This window comes from Rhinoderma darwinii, assembly GCF_050947455.1.
Source record: "Rhinoderma darwinii isolate aRhiDar2 chromosome 5 unlocalized genomic scaffold, aRhiDar2.hap1 SUPER_5_unloc_46, whole genome shotgun sequence".
NCBI classification, from domain to species: domain Eukaryota; kingdom Metazoa; phylum Chordata; class Amphibia; order Anura; family Rhinodermatidae; genus Rhinoderma; species Rhinoderma darwinii.
In genome coordinates, this window is record NW_027461805.1 from 183,824 (window position 1) to 200,508 (window position 16,685).

General features: G+C 47.0%; 9 non-coding genes across 9 annotated transcripts; all 9 read right to left on the bottom strand.

Annotated features, from left to right (window-relative positions):
* Positions 1–3,904: 3,904 nt before the first annotated feature.
* LOC142694557 (U2 spliceosomal RNA) lies at positions 3,905–4,095 on the bottom strand. The gene has a single exon (XR_012862756.1). It is a non-coding gene; the product is annotated as a U2 spliceosomal RNA (small nuclear RNA).
* Positions 4,096–5,399: 1,304 nt separating this feature from the next.
* Positions 5,400–5,590, bottom strand: LOC142694558 (U2 spliceosomal RNA). Its single transcript, XR_012862757.1, has one exon. It is a non-coding gene; the product is annotated as a U2 spliceosomal RNA (small nuclear RNA).
* A 1,296-nt stretch (positions 5,591–6,886) lies between these two features.
* On the bottom strand, positions 6,887–7,077 carry LOC142694559 (U2 spliceosomal RNA). The gene has a single exon (XR_012862758.1). It is a non-coding gene; the product is annotated as a U2 spliceosomal RNA (small nuclear RNA).
* A 1,268-nt stretch (positions 7,078–8,345) lies between these two features.
* LOC142694560 (U2 spliceosomal RNA) lies at positions 8,346–8,536 on the bottom strand. The gene has a single exon (XR_012862759.1). It is a non-coding gene; the product is annotated as a U2 spliceosomal RNA (small nuclear RNA).
* Positions 8,537–9,836: 1,300 nt separating this feature from the next.
* On the bottom strand, positions 9,837–10,027 carry LOC142694561 (U2 spliceosomal RNA). Its single transcript, XR_012862760.1, has one exon. It is a non-coding gene; the product is annotated as a U2 spliceosomal RNA (small nuclear RNA).
* Positions 10,028–11,290: 1,263 nt separating this feature from the next.
* Positions 11,291–11,481, bottom strand: LOC142694562 (U2 spliceosomal RNA). The gene has a single exon (XR_012862761.1). It is a non-coding gene; the product is annotated as a U2 spliceosomal RNA (small nuclear RNA).
* A 1,292-nt stretch (positions 11,482–12,773) lies between these two features.
* LOC142694564 (U2 spliceosomal RNA) lies at positions 12,774–12,964 on the bottom strand. Its single transcript, XR_012862762.1, has one exon. It is a non-coding gene; the product is annotated as a U2 spliceosomal RNA (small nuclear RNA).
* Positions 12,965–14,256: 1,292 nt separating this feature from the next.
* LOC142694566 (U2 spliceosomal RNA) lies at positions 14,257–14,447 on the bottom strand. Its single transcript, XR_012862764.1, has one exon. It is a non-coding gene; the product is annotated as a U2 spliceosomal RNA (small nuclear RNA).
* A 1,268-nt stretch (positions 14,448–15,715) lies between these two features.
* Positions 15,716–15,906, bottom strand: LOC142694567 (U2 spliceosomal RNA). Its single transcript, XR_012862765.1, has one exon. It is a non-coding gene; the product is annotated as a U2 spliceosomal RNA (small nuclear RNA).
* Positions 15,907–16,685: the final 779 nt, after the last annotated feature.

Here is a 16,685-nt window from a genome sequence, read left to right on the forward strand (position 1 = left end):
ACAAACTATATTTTCTAAACCTATAGTCCTTAATTTACCCATTAGGCGTCTATGGGGGACAGTGTCAAATGCCTTTGCAAAGTCCAAAAACACTAAATCCACAGCGGCCCCTCTGTCTAGACTTCTGCTCACCTCTTCATAAAAACAGATTAGGTTAGTTTGACAACTTCTGTCCTTAGTAAAACCGTGCTGGCTGTCACTTATAATGCTATTTATTGTCACATAATCCTGTATATAGTCCCTCAATAGCCCCTCAAACATTTTCCCCACGATGGATGTTAAGCTTACTGGTCTATAATTACCCGGGGAAGACCTAGAGCCCTTTTTGAAAATAGGCACCACATTTGCCCTGCGCCAGTCCCTTGGCACTATACCAGTCACTAGAGATTCTCTGAATATTATGAAAAGGGGGACAGAAATAACTGAACTAAGCTCTTTAAGAATTCTAGGGTGTAACCCATCTGGTCCCGGAGCCTTGTGCACATTTATTTTATTTAATTTAGCTTGGACCATCTCTACATTCATCCAATTCAGTATATCAACTGATATATTAACAGCACTGGCACCGGCTACATCAGCTGCTCTTTCTTCTGTTGTATATACAGAGCGGAAGAACCCATTTAGTAACTCTGCCTTCTCTTGATCCCCTGTGATCAACTCCCCATTACCATTATCTAGGGGTCCTACATGTTCAGACCTTGGCTTTTTTGCATTTATATGCTTGAAGAATTTTTTAGGATTTGTTTTACTATCCTTGGCCACCTGCCTTTCATTTTGTATTTTTGCTAATTTTATTACATTTTTACAGATTTTATTAAGCTCTTTATATTTTACAAAGGCTACAGATGTACCCTCAGATTTGTATTTTTTAAATGCCCTTTTTTTGTCATGTATTGCCCCTTTCACAGAAGGTGTAAGCCATGTGGGGTTTAATTTGAGTCGTTTATACTTATTACCTGTAGGAATAAATTTTGCACTATAATAACTCAAAGTAGATTTGAAAATCTCCCATTTATCATTTGTTCCATTATTTGACATTAGTTCTTCCCAGTCTATATCCTGAATTGCAGCCCTCATCCTGGGGAAATTGGCTTTCTTAAAATTAAATGTTTTTGCCCTCCCAGCCTGCGTTTGTTTTTTACAGTATAGGTAAAATGTAACTATATTATGATCACTGTTACCGAGGTTTTCACGAACATTGACATTCCCAACAAGATCTGCATTATTAGAAATGACCAGATCCAACAGAGCTTCACCTCTAGTCGGGTCTTCCACAAACTGGCCCATAAAATTTTCCTGCAATAGGTTGAGGAAATGTCTCCCCTTTGCAGTTGAAGCCGAACCATGACACCAATTAATATCCCGGAAATTAAAATCTCCCATTATCACTACAGTACCCGCCTGTGCAGCCCGCTCCATCTGTTTATATATCTGACCTTCCATCTCCTCAGTTATATTGGGGGGTCTATAGATTACACCAAAAGTAATTTTTTCAGTGTTTACCTCCCTTTCTAGTTCCACCCACAAGGTTTCAACCTCCTCACAGTCTTGACCCACTATTGTCTCTTTCACACTCGCCTTCATATCACTTCTCACATACAGACATACACCACCACCTTTCCTATTTGTCCTGTCTTTACGAAAAAGTGTAAAACCCTGTAGATTTACAGCCCAGTCATGTGAAGAGTCCAGCCATGTTTCAGCAACACCAACTATATCTATATTTTCTTCCAGTATCAAGGCCTCCAGCTCCCCCATTTTGCTTGCTAGACTTCTGGCATTTGTGAACATACACTTTAACTTGCCTGTCAGTTTTTCACTTTTATTATCAGAAATGTGATTTGACATTAATCGGTCCTTTTTATTTACACTGATGTTTTGTAACGAAAGGATCTCCTTATCTTGTTGTCTAGTCCTCTCCCCACATTCTGTTTCTCCCCCCACCAATATAGTCTGACCCCTCTCTAACCTGGCTACCCCTTTTTTTTCTACATTGACCTCCCTCCTCAGCCCTAGTTTAAATACTCCGCCACCCCAGCTAGAATTCTCTCCCCCAGCACAGCGGACCCCCTTCCATTTAGGTGCAAATCATCTGCAGAATACAGTTTGTACCCCAATGAAAAGTCAGCCCAGTGCTCTAGGAACCCAAATCCTTCTCCTCTACACCAAGACTTCAGCCATGCATTTAACTCCCTAAGCTCCCGCTGTCTTTCCTGTGATGCGCATGGCACAGGCAGTATTCCTGAGAATACAACCTTGGAGGTCCTTCCCTTCAGCTTGTAGCCTAGTTCTTTAAAATTATTCTTAAGGCTCCTCCACCTACCATTTATTCTGTCGTTGGTACCGACATGGACCACGACAGCTGGATCATCACCAGCCCCTCCCAGCAATTTGTCCACCCGTTCCACCACATGCCGAACCCTGGCACCAGGGAGACAGCAAACCATTCGGTTGAGGCGGTCTTGGCGACAAATTATTCTATCCGTCTTCCTGATTATAGAATCCCCTACAACTATCAATTGTCTTGGCTTGCCTGCATTACCATCCCGCCGACTACTAGCTGGGCTGTTCTCCCGGCTGTTAGGGAGATCAGTATCCACTAGGGCTGCCTTTTCTGAGACTGACACCCTCGCATCATCACCCAACCTGGCAATTTTGCTTGGAATGCCAGAAACCGGATCGGCCTTCCTTGTCTTTGACCCCTTTCTACTGCCCCTAACTACATTAACCCAGCTACTTACCTGATCCTGCTCACCCATGTCTTCACCCTCCAGTTCTAACCCACTAACTGCATGCTCTGTGAGCAGCAAGCTCCGCTCAAAATTGTCTATCCTCCTCAGTGTTGCATTCTGCTCCTCCAGATCTCTAATACGAGCTTCCAGGTGAACAACATGCTCACATCTGCCACAGAGATATTCACCCTGGAACTCCGGCTCCAGTCGTGTATACATATGACAAACTGTGCACTGAAGAAAACCTCCAATCTTGCTATCCATTATCCAAGTTACACCAAAACAGCGAACAATTGTCAAAGAAAAAGAAGAGTACTTACTGGGGCTTCAACTCCTCTTTTCAACTCCGGTTTTAGAACTCCACTTAGTTCACAAGCCACTTAAACCACCAAGCTCAGAAAGAGCAAGCTCAAAATGAGGTCTGCTGACTAATTTATACCACCTGTGTCCAGTTAACCCCTTCCCCCTCGTCAGCTGTTCAGCTGGAACGAATCTGTGTCCAGTTAACCCCTTCCCCCTCGTCAGCTGTTCAGCTGGAACGAATCTGTGTCCAGTTAACCCCTTCCCCCTCGTCAGCTGTTCAGCTGGAACGAATCTGTGTCCAGTTAACCCCTTCCCCCTCGTCAGCTGTTCAGCTGGAACGAATAGAAGTACAGCAACACAATCCGGTTTTAGAACTCCACTTAGTTCACAAGCCACTTAAACCACCAAGCTCAGAAAGAGCATCCATCTAGTGTACACAGGTAGGTCCATTGTGGCGGGCAGGCGAGCTGCTTTATTGGCTGTTTGCTGTTCCCCTACTCCACTCCACTATTTGACTGTTGTGCTGCATCAATCAATCAATCAATCAATCAATCAATCAATCAATCAATCAGTGGCTGGCTCAGGTGCAGCTCTTTAACTTACCTAAAAGGGAGGGCGGAGAGAAGACAAGGAAGGTGAATGAGGTGTTCCAATGTGAAATGCCGGAAACACAGAAACACAGACGACACACAACAAGAGGTGGCAATCTATTCATTAATTGCATTTAATCAATGAGCTCATTATCACTCATGCATTGTCCAACAGGTGTTGAAATAATGGGATTAAAAGGGGAGATCCCTTCAGAAAGACAGAAACAATAGCAAAGACAAAAAACACTTTTGGAATCTGCTTTTAGTCAACACATAAGGAAAGGGTGCACCGGTCCTGGAAATACTGCAATACCAGGTCAATGCGTGGAGTGGACAGAGCAAGCTCTATTTCCATCTCCCTGTTCTAAAAATCCATTTAATATATGGTCCCCAGATAGGGGACGTATCAGATATTAAACTGATAAGAACAGATACTACACTTGATCTTAGCCAAAAGGCCGAGAAGCGATAACCCGAACGGGCCGCGCGTTGCCCGAGCCTGCCCGATACTGCTGTTCAGCCCTTGCAGCGATTCAGCCTACTTCTAGGCAATTCCATGGGGCCCTGCAGGCTCACACACTCACAGCTACACGGGAGGTGAATAAAGGCCGGAGAGGAAGCCAGACAGGATTTGCTTCTTTTGCTTGCACCACAATGCAGTGCTGAAAGAGGAGGAATCTACATAAAAACGCCTTCCTGGCAACGCCCAAATGCCCTGCTGCCATGCAGATAAACACTGGCAGCGGCAGCAAGTGCATGCCCACAGCCACCCCTTGTTCCTTCACACCTTGTATCAGCTGTAATCCAGTCCAGTCCAGTGCTGCCTGCTGAGCAGCACTGACCAACACTGCCTGGGCCCAGGCTTTTATCTCTGAGGCCCCATTATGATGTCAGAAAGCTGGCTCTGGAATCCTGAGGGCTCCACTATGACACGTGCAAAGTTCCGTCTGAACTTTATATAAGACGGTGAGGCTCAGTCAGTCACTCAGTGTTGCCTGAGAGGGCAACACTGCAACAGCCGGCCGCCAGGCTGTCTTTTTTTTGCACAGCTAGTTGCCTCCAGGAGGCCACAAGAGGGAGACAAGGGACTGCAAAATGGAAAATAGGCATCCACCAACTTTACAGACAACTTCTCCTTGCTCCTACAACCTCCATCCTTGCACAGTTTGTTATTCTTCTAGGTAACATAGTAACAAATCCAAATTGCTGCTCTCTTTGTAGGCAAGCAAGGCTTTGTTGCAACTGCAATTCTTACTTCTTCTTGAAATGTAGGGACGACAATACATTCCATCACATCCATCTAGTGTACACAGGTAGGTCCATTGTGGCGGGCAGGCGAGCGGGCGGGCTGCTTTATTGGCTGTTTGCTGTTCCCCTACTCCACTCCACTATTTGACTGTTGTGCTGCATCAATCAATCAATCAATCAATCAATCAATCAATCAATCAATCAATCAATCAATCAATCAATCAATCAGTGGCTGGCTCAGGTGCAGCTCTTTAACTTACCTAAAAGGGAGGGCGGAGAGAAGACAAGGAAGGTGAATGAGGTGTTCCAATGTGAAATGCCGGAAACACAGAAACACAGACGACACACAACAAGAGGTGGCAATCTATTCATTAATTGCATTTAATCAATGAGCTCATTATCACTCATGCATTGTCCAACAGGTGTTGAAATAATGGGATTAAAAGGGGAGATCCCTTCAGAAAGACAGAAACAATAGCAAAGACAAAAAACACTTTTGGAATCTGCTTTTAGTCAACACATAAGGAAAGGGTGCACCGGTCCTGGAAATACTGCAATACCAGGTCAATGCGTGGAGTGGACAGAGCAAGCTCTATTTCCATCTCCCTGTTCTAAAAATCCATTTAATATATGGTCCCCAGATAGGGGACGTATCAGATATTAAACTGATAAGAACAGATACTACACTTGATCTTAGCCAAAAGGCCGAGAAGCGATAACCCGAACGGGCCGCGCGTTGCCCGAGCCTGCCCGATACTGCTGTTCAGCCCTTGCAGCGATTCAGCCTACTTCTAGGCAATTCCATGGGGCCCTGCAGGCTCACACACTCACAGCTACACGGGAGGTGAATAAAGGCCGGAGAGGAAGCCAGACAGGATTTGCTTCTTTTGCTTGCACCACAATGCAGTGCTGAAAGAGGAGGAATCTACATAAAAACGCCTTCCTGGCAACGCCCAAATGCCCTGCTGCCATGCAGATAAACACTGGCAGCGGCAGCAAGTGCATGCCCACAGCCACCCCTTGTTCCTTCACACCTTGTATCAGCTGTAATCCAGTCCAGTCCAGTGCTGCCTGCTGAGCAGCACTGACCAACACTGCCTGGGCCCAGGCTTTTATCTCTGAGGCCCCATTATGATGTCAGAAAGCTGGCTCTGGAATCCTGAGGGCTCCACTATGACACGTGCAAAGTTCCGTCTGAACTTTATATAAGACGGTGAGGCTCAGTCAGTCACTCAGTGTTGCCTGAGAGGGCAACACTGCAACAGCCGGCCGCCAGGCTGTCTTTTTTTTGCACAGCTAGTTGCCTCCAGGAGGCCACAAGAGGGAGACAAGGGACTGCAAAATGGAAAATAGGCATCCACCAACTTTACAGACAACTTCTCCTTGCTCCTACAACCTCCATCCTTGCACAGTTTGTTATTCTTCTAGGTAACATAGTAACAAATCCAAATTGCTGCTCTCTTTGTAGGCAAGCAAGGCTTTGTTGCAACTGCAATTCTTACTTCTTCTTGAAATGTAGGGACGACAGTACATTCCATCACATCCATCTAGTGTACACAGGTAGGTCCATTGTGGCGGGCAGGCGAGCGGGCGGGCTGCTTTATTGGCTGTTTGCTGTTCCCCTACTCCACTCCACTATTTGACTGTTGTGCTGCATCAATCAATCAATCAATCAATCAATCAATCAATCAATCAATCAATCAATCAATCAATCAGTGGCTGGCTCAGGTGCAGCTCTTTAACTTACCTAAAAGGGAGGGCGGAGAGAAGACAAGGAAGGTGAATGAGGTGTTCCAATGTGAAATGCCGGAAACACAGAAACACAGACGACACACAACAAGAGGTGGCAATCTATTCATTAATTGCATTTAATCAATGAGCTCATTATCACTCATGCATTGTCCAACAGGTGTTGAAATAATGGGATTAAAAGGGGAGATCCCTTCAGAAAGACAGAAACAATAGCAAAGACAAAAAACACTTTTGGAATCTGCTTTTAGTCAACACATAAGGAAAGGGTGCACCGGTCCTGGAAATACTGCAATACCAGGTCAATGCGTGGAGTGGACAGAGCAAGCTCTATTTCCATCTCCCTGTTCTAAAAATCCATTTAATATATGGTCCCCAGATAGGGGACGTATCAGATATTAAACTGATAAGAACAGATACTACACTTGATCTTAGCCAAAAGGCCGAGAAGCGATAACCCGAATGGGCCGCGCGTTGCCCGAGCCTGCCCGATACTGCTGTTCAGCCCTTGCAGCGATTCAGCCTACTTCTAGGCAATTCCATGGGGCCCTGCAGGCTCACACACTCACAGCTACACGGGAGGTGAATAAAGGCCGGAGAGGAAGCCAGACAGGATTTGCTTCTTTTGCTTGCACCACAATGCAGTGCTGAAAGAGGAGGAATCTACATAAAAACGCCTTCCTGGCAACGCCCAAATGCCCTGCTGCCATGCAGATAAACACTGGCAGCGGCAGCAAGTGCATGCCCACAGCCACCCCTTGTTCCTTCACACCTTGTATCAGCTGTAATCCAGTCCAGTCCAGTGCTGCCTGCTGAGCAGCACTGACCAACACTGCCTGGGCCCAGGCTTTTATCTCTGAGGCCCCATTATGATGTCAGAAAGCTGGCTCTGGAATCCTGAGGGCTCCACTATGACACGTGCAAAGTTCCGTCTGAACTTTATATAAGACGGTGAGGCTCAGTCAGTCACTCAGTGTTGCCTGAGAGGGCAACACTGCAACAGCCGGCCGCCAGGCTGTCTTTTTTTTGCACAGCTAGTTGCCTCCAGGAGGCCACAAGAGGGAGACAAGGGACTGCAAAATGGAAAATAGGCATCCACCAACTTTACAGACAACTTCTCCTTGCTCCTACAACCTCCATCCTTGCACAGTTTGTTATTCTTCTAGGTAACATAGTAACAAATCCAAATTGCTGCTCTCTTTGTAGGCAAGCAAGGCTTTGTTGCAACTGCAATTCTTACTTCTTCTTGAAATGTAGGGACGACAGTACATTCCATCACATCCATCTAGTGTACACAGGTAGGTCCATTGTGGCGGGCAGGCGAGCGGGCGGGCTGCTTTATTGGCTGTTTGCTGTTCCCCTACTCCACTCCACTATTTGACTGTTGTGCTGCATCAATCAATCAATCAATCAATCAATCAATCAGTGGCTGGCTCAGGTGCAGCTCTTTAACTTACCTAAAAGGGAGGGCGGAGAGAAGACAAGGAAGGTGAATGAGGTGTTCCAATGTGAAATGCCGGAAACACAGAAACACAGACGACACACAACAAGAGGTGGCAATCTATTCATTAATTGCATTTAATCAATGAGCTCATTATCACTCATGCATTGTCCAACAGGTGTTGAAATAATGGGATTAAAAGGGGAGATCCCTTCAGAAAGACAGAAACAATAGCAAAGACAAAAAACACTTTTGGAATCTGCTTTTAGTCAACACATAAGGAAAGGGTGCACCGGTCCTGGAAATACTGCAATACCAGGTCAATGCGTGGAGTGGACAGAGCAAGCTCTATTTCCATCTCCCTGTTCTAAAAATCCATTTAATATATGGTCCCCAGATAGGGGACGTATCAGATATTAAACTGATAAGAACAGATACTACACTTGATCTTAGCCAAAAGGCCGAGAAGCGATAACCCGAACGGGCCGCGCGTTGCCCGAGCCTGCCCGATACTGCTGTTCAGCCCTTGCAGCGATTCAGCCTACTTCTAGGCAATTCCATGGGGCCCTGCAGGCTCACACACTCACAGCTACACGGGAGGTGAATAAAGGCCGGAGAGGAAGCCAGACAGGATTTGCTTCTTTTGCTTGCACCACAATGCAGTGCTGAAAGAGGAGGAATCTACATAAAAACGCCTTCCTGGCAACGCCCAAATGCCCTGCTGCCATGCAGATAAACACTGGCAGCGGCAGCAAGTGCATGCCCACAGCCACCCCTTGTTCCTTCACACCTTGTATCAGCTGTAATCCAGTCCAGTCCAGTGCTCAGTCCAGTGCTGCCTGCTGAGCAGCACTGACCAACACTGCCTGGGCCCAGGCTTTTATCTCTGAGGCCCCATTATGATGTCAGAAAGCTGGCTCTGGAATCCTGAGGGCTCCACTATGACACGTGCAAAGTTCCGTCTGAACTTTATATAAGACGGTGAGGCTCAGTCAGTCACTCAGTGTTGCCTGAGAGGGCAACACTGCAACAGCCGGCCGCCAGGCTGTCTTTTTTTTGCACAGCTAGTTGCCTCCAGGAGGCCACAAGAGGGAGACAAGGGACTGCAAAATGGAAAATAGGCATCCACCAACTTTACAGACAACTTCTCCTTGCTCCTACAACCTCCATCCTTGCACAGTTTGTTATTCTTCTAGGTAACATAGTAACAAATCCAAATTGCTGCTCTCTTTGTAGGCAAGCAAGGCTTTGTTGCAACTGCAATTCTTACTTCTTCTTGAAATGTAGGGACGACAGTACATTCCATCACATCCATCTAGTGTACACAGGTAGGTCCATTGTGGCGGGCAGGCGAGCGGGCGGGCTGCTTTATTGGCTGTTTGCTGTTCCCCTACTCCACTCCACTATTTGACTGTTGTGCTGCATCAATCAATCAATCAATCAATCAATCAATCAATCAATCAATCAATCAATCAGTGGCTGGCTCAGGTGCAGCTCTTTAACTTACCTAAAAGGGAGGGCGGAGAGAAGACAAGGAAGGTGAATGAGGTGTTCCAATGTGAAATGCCGGAAACACAGAAACACAGACGACACACAACAAGAGGTGGCAATCTATTCATTAATTGCATTTAATCAATGAGCTCATTATCACTCATGCATTGTCCAACAGGTGTTGAAATAATGGGATTAAAAGGGGAGATCCCTTCAGAAAGACAGAAACAATAGCAAAGACAAAAAACACTTTTGGAATCTGCTTTTAGTCAACACATAAGGAAAGGGTGCACCGGTCCTGGAAATACTGCAATACCAGGTCAATGCGTGGAGTGGACAGAGCAAGCTCTATTTCCATCTCCCTGTTCTAAAAATCCATTTAATATATGGTCCCCAGATAGGGGACGTATCAGATATTAAACTGATAAGAACAGATACTACACTTGATCTTAGCCAAAAGGCCGAGAAGCGATAACCCGAATGGGCCGCGCGTTGCCCGAGCCTGCCCGATACTGCTGTTCAGCCCTTGCAGCGATTCAGCCTACTTCTAGGCAATTCCATGGGGCCCTGCAGGCTCACACACTCACAGCTACACGGGAGGTGAATAAAGGCCGGAGAGGAAGCCAGACAGGATTTGCTTCTTTTGCTTGCACCACAATGCAGTGCTGAAAGAGGAGGAATCTACATAAAAACGCCTTCCTGGCAACGCCCAAATGCCCTGCTGCCATGCAGATAAACACTGGCAGCGGCAGCAAGTGCATGCCCACAGCCACCCCTTGTTCCTTCACACCTTGTATCAGCTGTAATCCAGTCCAGTCCAGTGCTGCCTGCTGAGCAGCACTGACCAACACTGCCTGGGCCCAGGCTTTTATCTCTGAGGCCCCATTATGATGTCAGAAAGCTGGCTCTGGAATCCTGAGGGCTCCACTATGACACGTGCAAAGTTCCGTCTGAACTTTATATAAGACGGTGAGGCTCAGTCAGTCACTCAGTGTTGCCTGAGAGGGCAACACTGCAACAGCCGGCCGCCAGGCTGTCTTTTTTTTGCACAGCTAGTTGCCTCCAGGAGGCCACAAGAGGGAGACAAGGGACTGCAAAATGGAAAATAGGCATCCACCAACTTTACAGACAACTTCTCCTTGCTCCTACAACCTCCATCCTTGCACAGTTTGTTATTCTTCTAGGTAACATAGTAACAAATCCAAATTGCTGCTCTCTTTGTAGGCAAGCAAGGCTTTGTTGCAACTGCAATTCTTACTTCTTCTTGAAATGTAGGGACGACAGTACATTCCATCACATCCATCTAGTGTACACAGGTAGGTCCATTGTGGCGGGCAGGCGAGCGGGCGGGCTGCTTTATTGGCTGTTTGCTGTTCCCCTACTCCACTCCACTATTTGACTGTTGTGCTGCATCAATCAATCAATCAATCAATCAATCAATCAATCAATCAATCAATCAGTGGCTGGCTCAGGTGCAGCTCTTTAACTTACCTAAAAGGGAGGGCGGAGAGAAGACAAGGAAGGTGAATGAGGTGTTCCAATGTGAAATGCCGGAAACACAGAAACACAGACGACACACAACAAGAGGTGGCAATCTATTCAGCTCATTATCACTCATGCATTGTCCAACAGGTGTTGAAATAATGGGATTAAAAGGGGAGATCCCTTCAGAAAGACAGAAACAATAGCAAAGACAAAAAACACTTTTGGAATCTGCTTTTAGTCAACACATAAGGAAAGGGTGCACCGGTCCTGGAAATACTGCAATACCAGGTCAATGCGTGGAGTGGACAGAGCAAGCTCTATTTCCATCTCCCTGTTCTAAAAATCCATTTAATATATGGTCCCCAGATAGGGGACGTATCAGATATTAAACTGATAAGAACAGATACTACACTTGATCTTAGCCAAAAGGCCGAGAAGCGATAACCCGAACGGGCCGCGTGTTGCCCGAGCCTGCCCGATACTGCTGTTCAGCCCTTGCAGCGATTCAGCCTACTTCTAGGCAATTCCATGGGGCCCTGCAGGCTCACACACTCACAGCTACACGGGAGGTGAATAAAGGCCGGAGAGGAAGCCAGACAGGATTTGCTTCTTTTGCTTGCACCACAATGCAGTGCTGAAAGAGGAGGAATCTACATAAAAACGCCTTCCTGGCAACGCCCAAATGCCCTGCTGCCATGCAGATAAACACTGGCAGCGGCAGCAAGTGCATGCCCACAGCCACCCCTTGTTCCTTCACACCTTGTATCAGCTGTAATCCAGTCCAGTCCAGTGCTGCCTGCTGAGCAGCACTGACCAACACTGCCTGGGCCCAGGCTTTTATCTCTGAGGCCCCATTATGATGTCAGAAAGCTGGCTCTGGAATCCTGAGGGCTCCACTATGACACGTGCAAAGTTCCGTCTGAACTTTATATAAGACGGTGAGGCTCAGTCAGTCACTCAGTGTTGCCTGAGAGGGCAACACTGCAACAGCCGGCCGCCAGGCTGTCTTTTTTTTGCACAGCTAGTTGCCTCCAGGAGGCCACAAGAGGGAGACAAGGGACTGCAAAATGGAAAATAGGCATCCACCAACTTTACAGACAACTTCTCCTTGCTCCTACAACCTCCATCCTTGCACAGTTTGTTATTCTTCTAGGTAACATAGTAACAAATCCAAATTGCTGCTCTCTTTGTAGGCAAGCAAGGCTTTGTTGCAACTGCAATTCTTACTTCTTCTTGAAATGTAGGGACGACAGTACATTCCATCACATCCATCTAGTGTACACAGGTAGGTCCATTGTGGCGGGCAGGCGAGCGGGCGGGCTGCTTTATTGGCTGTTTGCTGTTCCCCTACTCCACTCCACTATTTGACTGTTGTGCTGCATCAATCAATCAATCAATCAATCAATCAATCAATCAATCAATCAATCAATCAATCAGTGGCTGGCTCAGGTGCAGCTCTTTAACTTACCTAAAAGGGAGGGCGGAGAGAAGACAAGGAAGGTGAATGAGGTGTTCCAATGTGAAATGCCGGAAACACAGAAACACAGACGACACACAACAAGAGGTGGCAATCTATTCATTAATTGCATTTAATCAATGAGCTCATTATCACTCATGCATTGTCCAACAGGTGTTGAAATAATGGGATTAAAAGGGGAGATCCCTTCAGAAAGACAGAAACAATAGCAAAGACAAAAAACACTTTTGGAATCTGCTTTTAGTCAACACATAAGGAAAGGGTGCACCGGTCCTGGAAATACTGCAATACCAGGTCAATGCGTGGAGTGGACAGAGCAAGCTCTATTTCCATCTCCCTGTTCTAAAAATCCATTTAATATATGGTCCCCAGATAGGGGACGTATCAGATATTAAACTGATAAGAACAGATACTACACTTGATCTTAGCCAAAAGGCCGAGAAGCGATAACCCGAACGGGCCGCGCGTTGCCCGAGCCTGCCCGATACTGCTGTTCAGCCCTTGCAGCGATTCAGCCTACTTCTAGGCAATTCCATGGGGCCCTGCAGGCTCACACACTCACAGCTACACGGGAGGTGAATAAAGGCCGGAGAGGAAGCCAGACAGGATTTGCTTCTTTTGCTTGCACCACAATGCAGTGCTGAAAGAGGAGGAATCTACATAAAAACGCCTTCCTGGCAACGCCCAAATGCCCTGCTGCCATGCAGATAAACACTGGCAGCGGCAGCAAGTGCATGCCCACAGCCACCCCTTGTTCCTTCACACCTTGTATCAGCTGTAATCCAGTCCAGTCCAGTGCTGCCTGCTGAGCAGCACTGACCAACACTGCCTGGGCCCAGGCTTTTATCTCTGAGGCCCCATTATGATGTCAGAAAGCTGGCTCTGGAATCCTGAGGGCTCCACTATGACACGTGCAAAGTTCCGTCTGAACTTTATATAAGACGGTGAGGCTCAGTCAGTCACTCAGTGTTGCCTGAGAGGGCAACACTGCAACAGCCGGCCGCCAGGCTGTCTTTTTTTTGCACAGCTAGTTGCCTCCAGGAGGCCACAAGAGGGAGACAAGGGACTGCAAAATGGAAAATAGGCATCCACCAACTTTACAGACAACTTCTCCTTGCTCCTACAACCTCCATCCTTGCACAGTTTGTTATTCTTCTAGGTAACATAGTAACAAATCCAAATTGCTGCTCTCTTTGTAGGCAAGCAAGGCTTTGTTGCAACTGCAATTCTTACTTCTTCTTGAAATGTAGGGACGACAGTACATTCCATCACATCCATCTAGTGTACACAGGTAGGTCCATTGTGGCGGGCAGGCGAGCGGGCGGGCTGCTTTATTGGCTGTTTGCTGTTCCCCTACTCCACTCCACTATTTGACTGTTGTGCTGCATCAATCAATCAATCAATCAATCAATCAATCAATCAATCAATCAATCAATCAATCAGTGGCTGGCTCAGGTGCAGCTCTTTAACTTACCTAAAAGGGAGGGCGGAGAGAAGACAAGGAAGGTGAATGAGGTGTTCCAATGTGAAATGCCGGAAACACAGAAACACAGACGACACACAACAAGAGGTGGCAATCTATTCATTAATTGCATTTAATCAATGAGCTCATTATCACTCATGCATTGTCCAACAGGTGTTGAAATAATGGGATTAAAAGGGGAGATCCCTTCAGAAAGACAGAAACAATAGCAAAGACAAAAAACACTTTTGGAATCTGCTTTTAGTCAACACATAAGGAAAGGGTGCACCGGTCCTGGAAATACTGCAATACCAGGTCAATGCGTGGAGTGGACAGAGCAAGCTCTATTTCCATCTCCCTGTTCTAAAAATCCATTTAATATATGGTCCCCAGATAGGGGACGTATCAGATATTAAACTGATAAGAACAGATACTACACTTGATCTTAGCCAAAAGGCCGAGAAGCGATAACCCGAACGGGCCGCGCGTTGCCCGAGCCTGCCCGATACTGCTGTTCAGCCCTTGCAGCGATTCAGCCTACTTCTAGGCAATTCCATGGGGCCCTGCAGGCTCACACACTCACAGCTACACGGGAGGTGAATAAAGGCCGGAGAGGAAGCCAGACAGGATTTGCTTCTTTTGCTTGCACCACAATGCAGTGCTGAAAGAGGAGGAATCTACATAAAAACGCCTTCCTGGCAACGCCCAAATGCCCTGCTGCCATGCAGATAAACACTGGCAGCGGCAGCAAGTGCATGCCCACAGCCACCCCTTGTTCCTTCACACCTTGTATCAGCTGTAATCCAGTCCAGTCCAGTGCTGCCTGCTGAGCAGCACTGACCAACACTGCCTGGGCCCAGGCTTTTATCTCTGAGGCCCCATTATGATGTCAGAAAGCTGGCTCTGGAATCCTGAGGGCTCCACTATGACACGTGCAAAGTTCCGTCTGAACTTTATATAAGACGGTGAGGCTCAGTCAGTCACTCAGTGTTGCCTGAGAGGGCAACACTGCAACAGCCGGCCGCCAGGCTGTCTTTTTTTTGCACAGCTAGTTGCCTCCAGGAGGCCACAAGAGGGAGACAAGGGACTGCAAAATGGAAAATAGGCATCCACCAACTTTACAGACCACTTCTCCTTGCTCCTACAACCTCCATCCTTGCACAGTTTGTTATTCTTCTAGGTAACATAGTAACAAATCCAAATTGCTGCTCTCTTTGTAGGCAAGCAAGGCTTTGTTGCAACTGCAATTCTTACTTCTTCTTGAAATGTAGGGACGACAGTACATTCCATCACATCCATCTAGTGTACACAGGTAGGTCCATTGTGGCGGACAGGCGAGCGGGCGGGCTGCTTTATTGGCTGTTTGCTGTTCCCCTACTCCACTCCACTATTTGACTGTTGTGCTGCATCAATCAATCAATCAATCAATCAATCAATCAGTGGCTGGCTCAGGTGCAGCTCTTTAACTTACCTAAAAGGGAGGGCGGAGAGAAGACAAGGAAGGTGAATGAGGTGTTCCAATGTGAAATGCCGGAAACACAGAAACACAGACGACACACAACAAGAGGTGGCAATCTATTCATTAATTGCATTTAATCAATGAGCTCATTATCACTCATGCATTGTCCAACAGGTGTTGAAATAATGGGATTAAAAGGGGAGATCCCTTCAGAAAGACAGAAACAATAGCAAAGACAAAAAACACTTTTGGAATCTGCTTTTAGTCAACACATAAGGAAAGGGTGCACCGGTCCTGGAAATACTGCAATACCAGGTCAATGCGTGGAGTGGACAGAGCAAGCTCTATTTCCATCTCCCTGTTCTAAAAATCCATTTAATATATGGTCCCCAGATAGGGGACGTATCAGATATTAAACTGATAAGAACAGATACTACACTTGATCTTAGCCAAAAGGCCGAGAAGCGATAACCCGAACGGGCCGCGCGTTGCCCGAGCCTGCCCGATACTGCTGTTCAGCCCTTGCAGCGATTCAGCCTACTTCTAGGCAATTCCATGGGGCCCTGCAGGCTCACACACTCACAGCTACACGGGAGGTGAATAAAGGCCGGAGAGGAAGCCAGACAGGATTTGCTTCTTTTGCTTGCACCACAATGCAGTGCTGAAAGAGGAGGAATCTACATAAAAATGCCTTCCTGGCAACGCCCAAATGCCCTGCTGCCATGCAGATAAACACTGGCAGCGGCAGCAAGTGCATGCCCACAGCCACCCCTTGTTCCTTCACACCTTGTATCAGCTGTAATCCAGTCCAGTCCAGTGCTGCCTGCTGAGCAGCACTGACCAACACTGCCTGGGCCCAGGCTTTTATCTCTGAGGCCCCATTATGATGTCAGAAAGCTGGCTCTGGAATCCTGAGGGCTCCACTATGACACGTGCAAAGTTCCGTCTGAACTTTATATAAGACGGTGAGGCTCAGTCAGTCACTCAGTGTTGCCTGAGAGGGCAACACTGCAACAGCCGGCCGCCAGGCTGTCTTTTTTTTGCACAGCTAGTTGCCTCCAGGAGGCCACAAGAGGGAGACAAGGGACTGCAAAATGGAAAATAGGCATCCACCAACTTTACAGACAACTTCTCCTTGCTCCTACAACCTCCATCCTTGCACAGTTTGTTATTCTTCTAGGTAACATAGTAACAAATCCAAATTGCTGCTCTCTTTGTAGGCAAGCAAGGCTTTGTTGCAACTGCAAT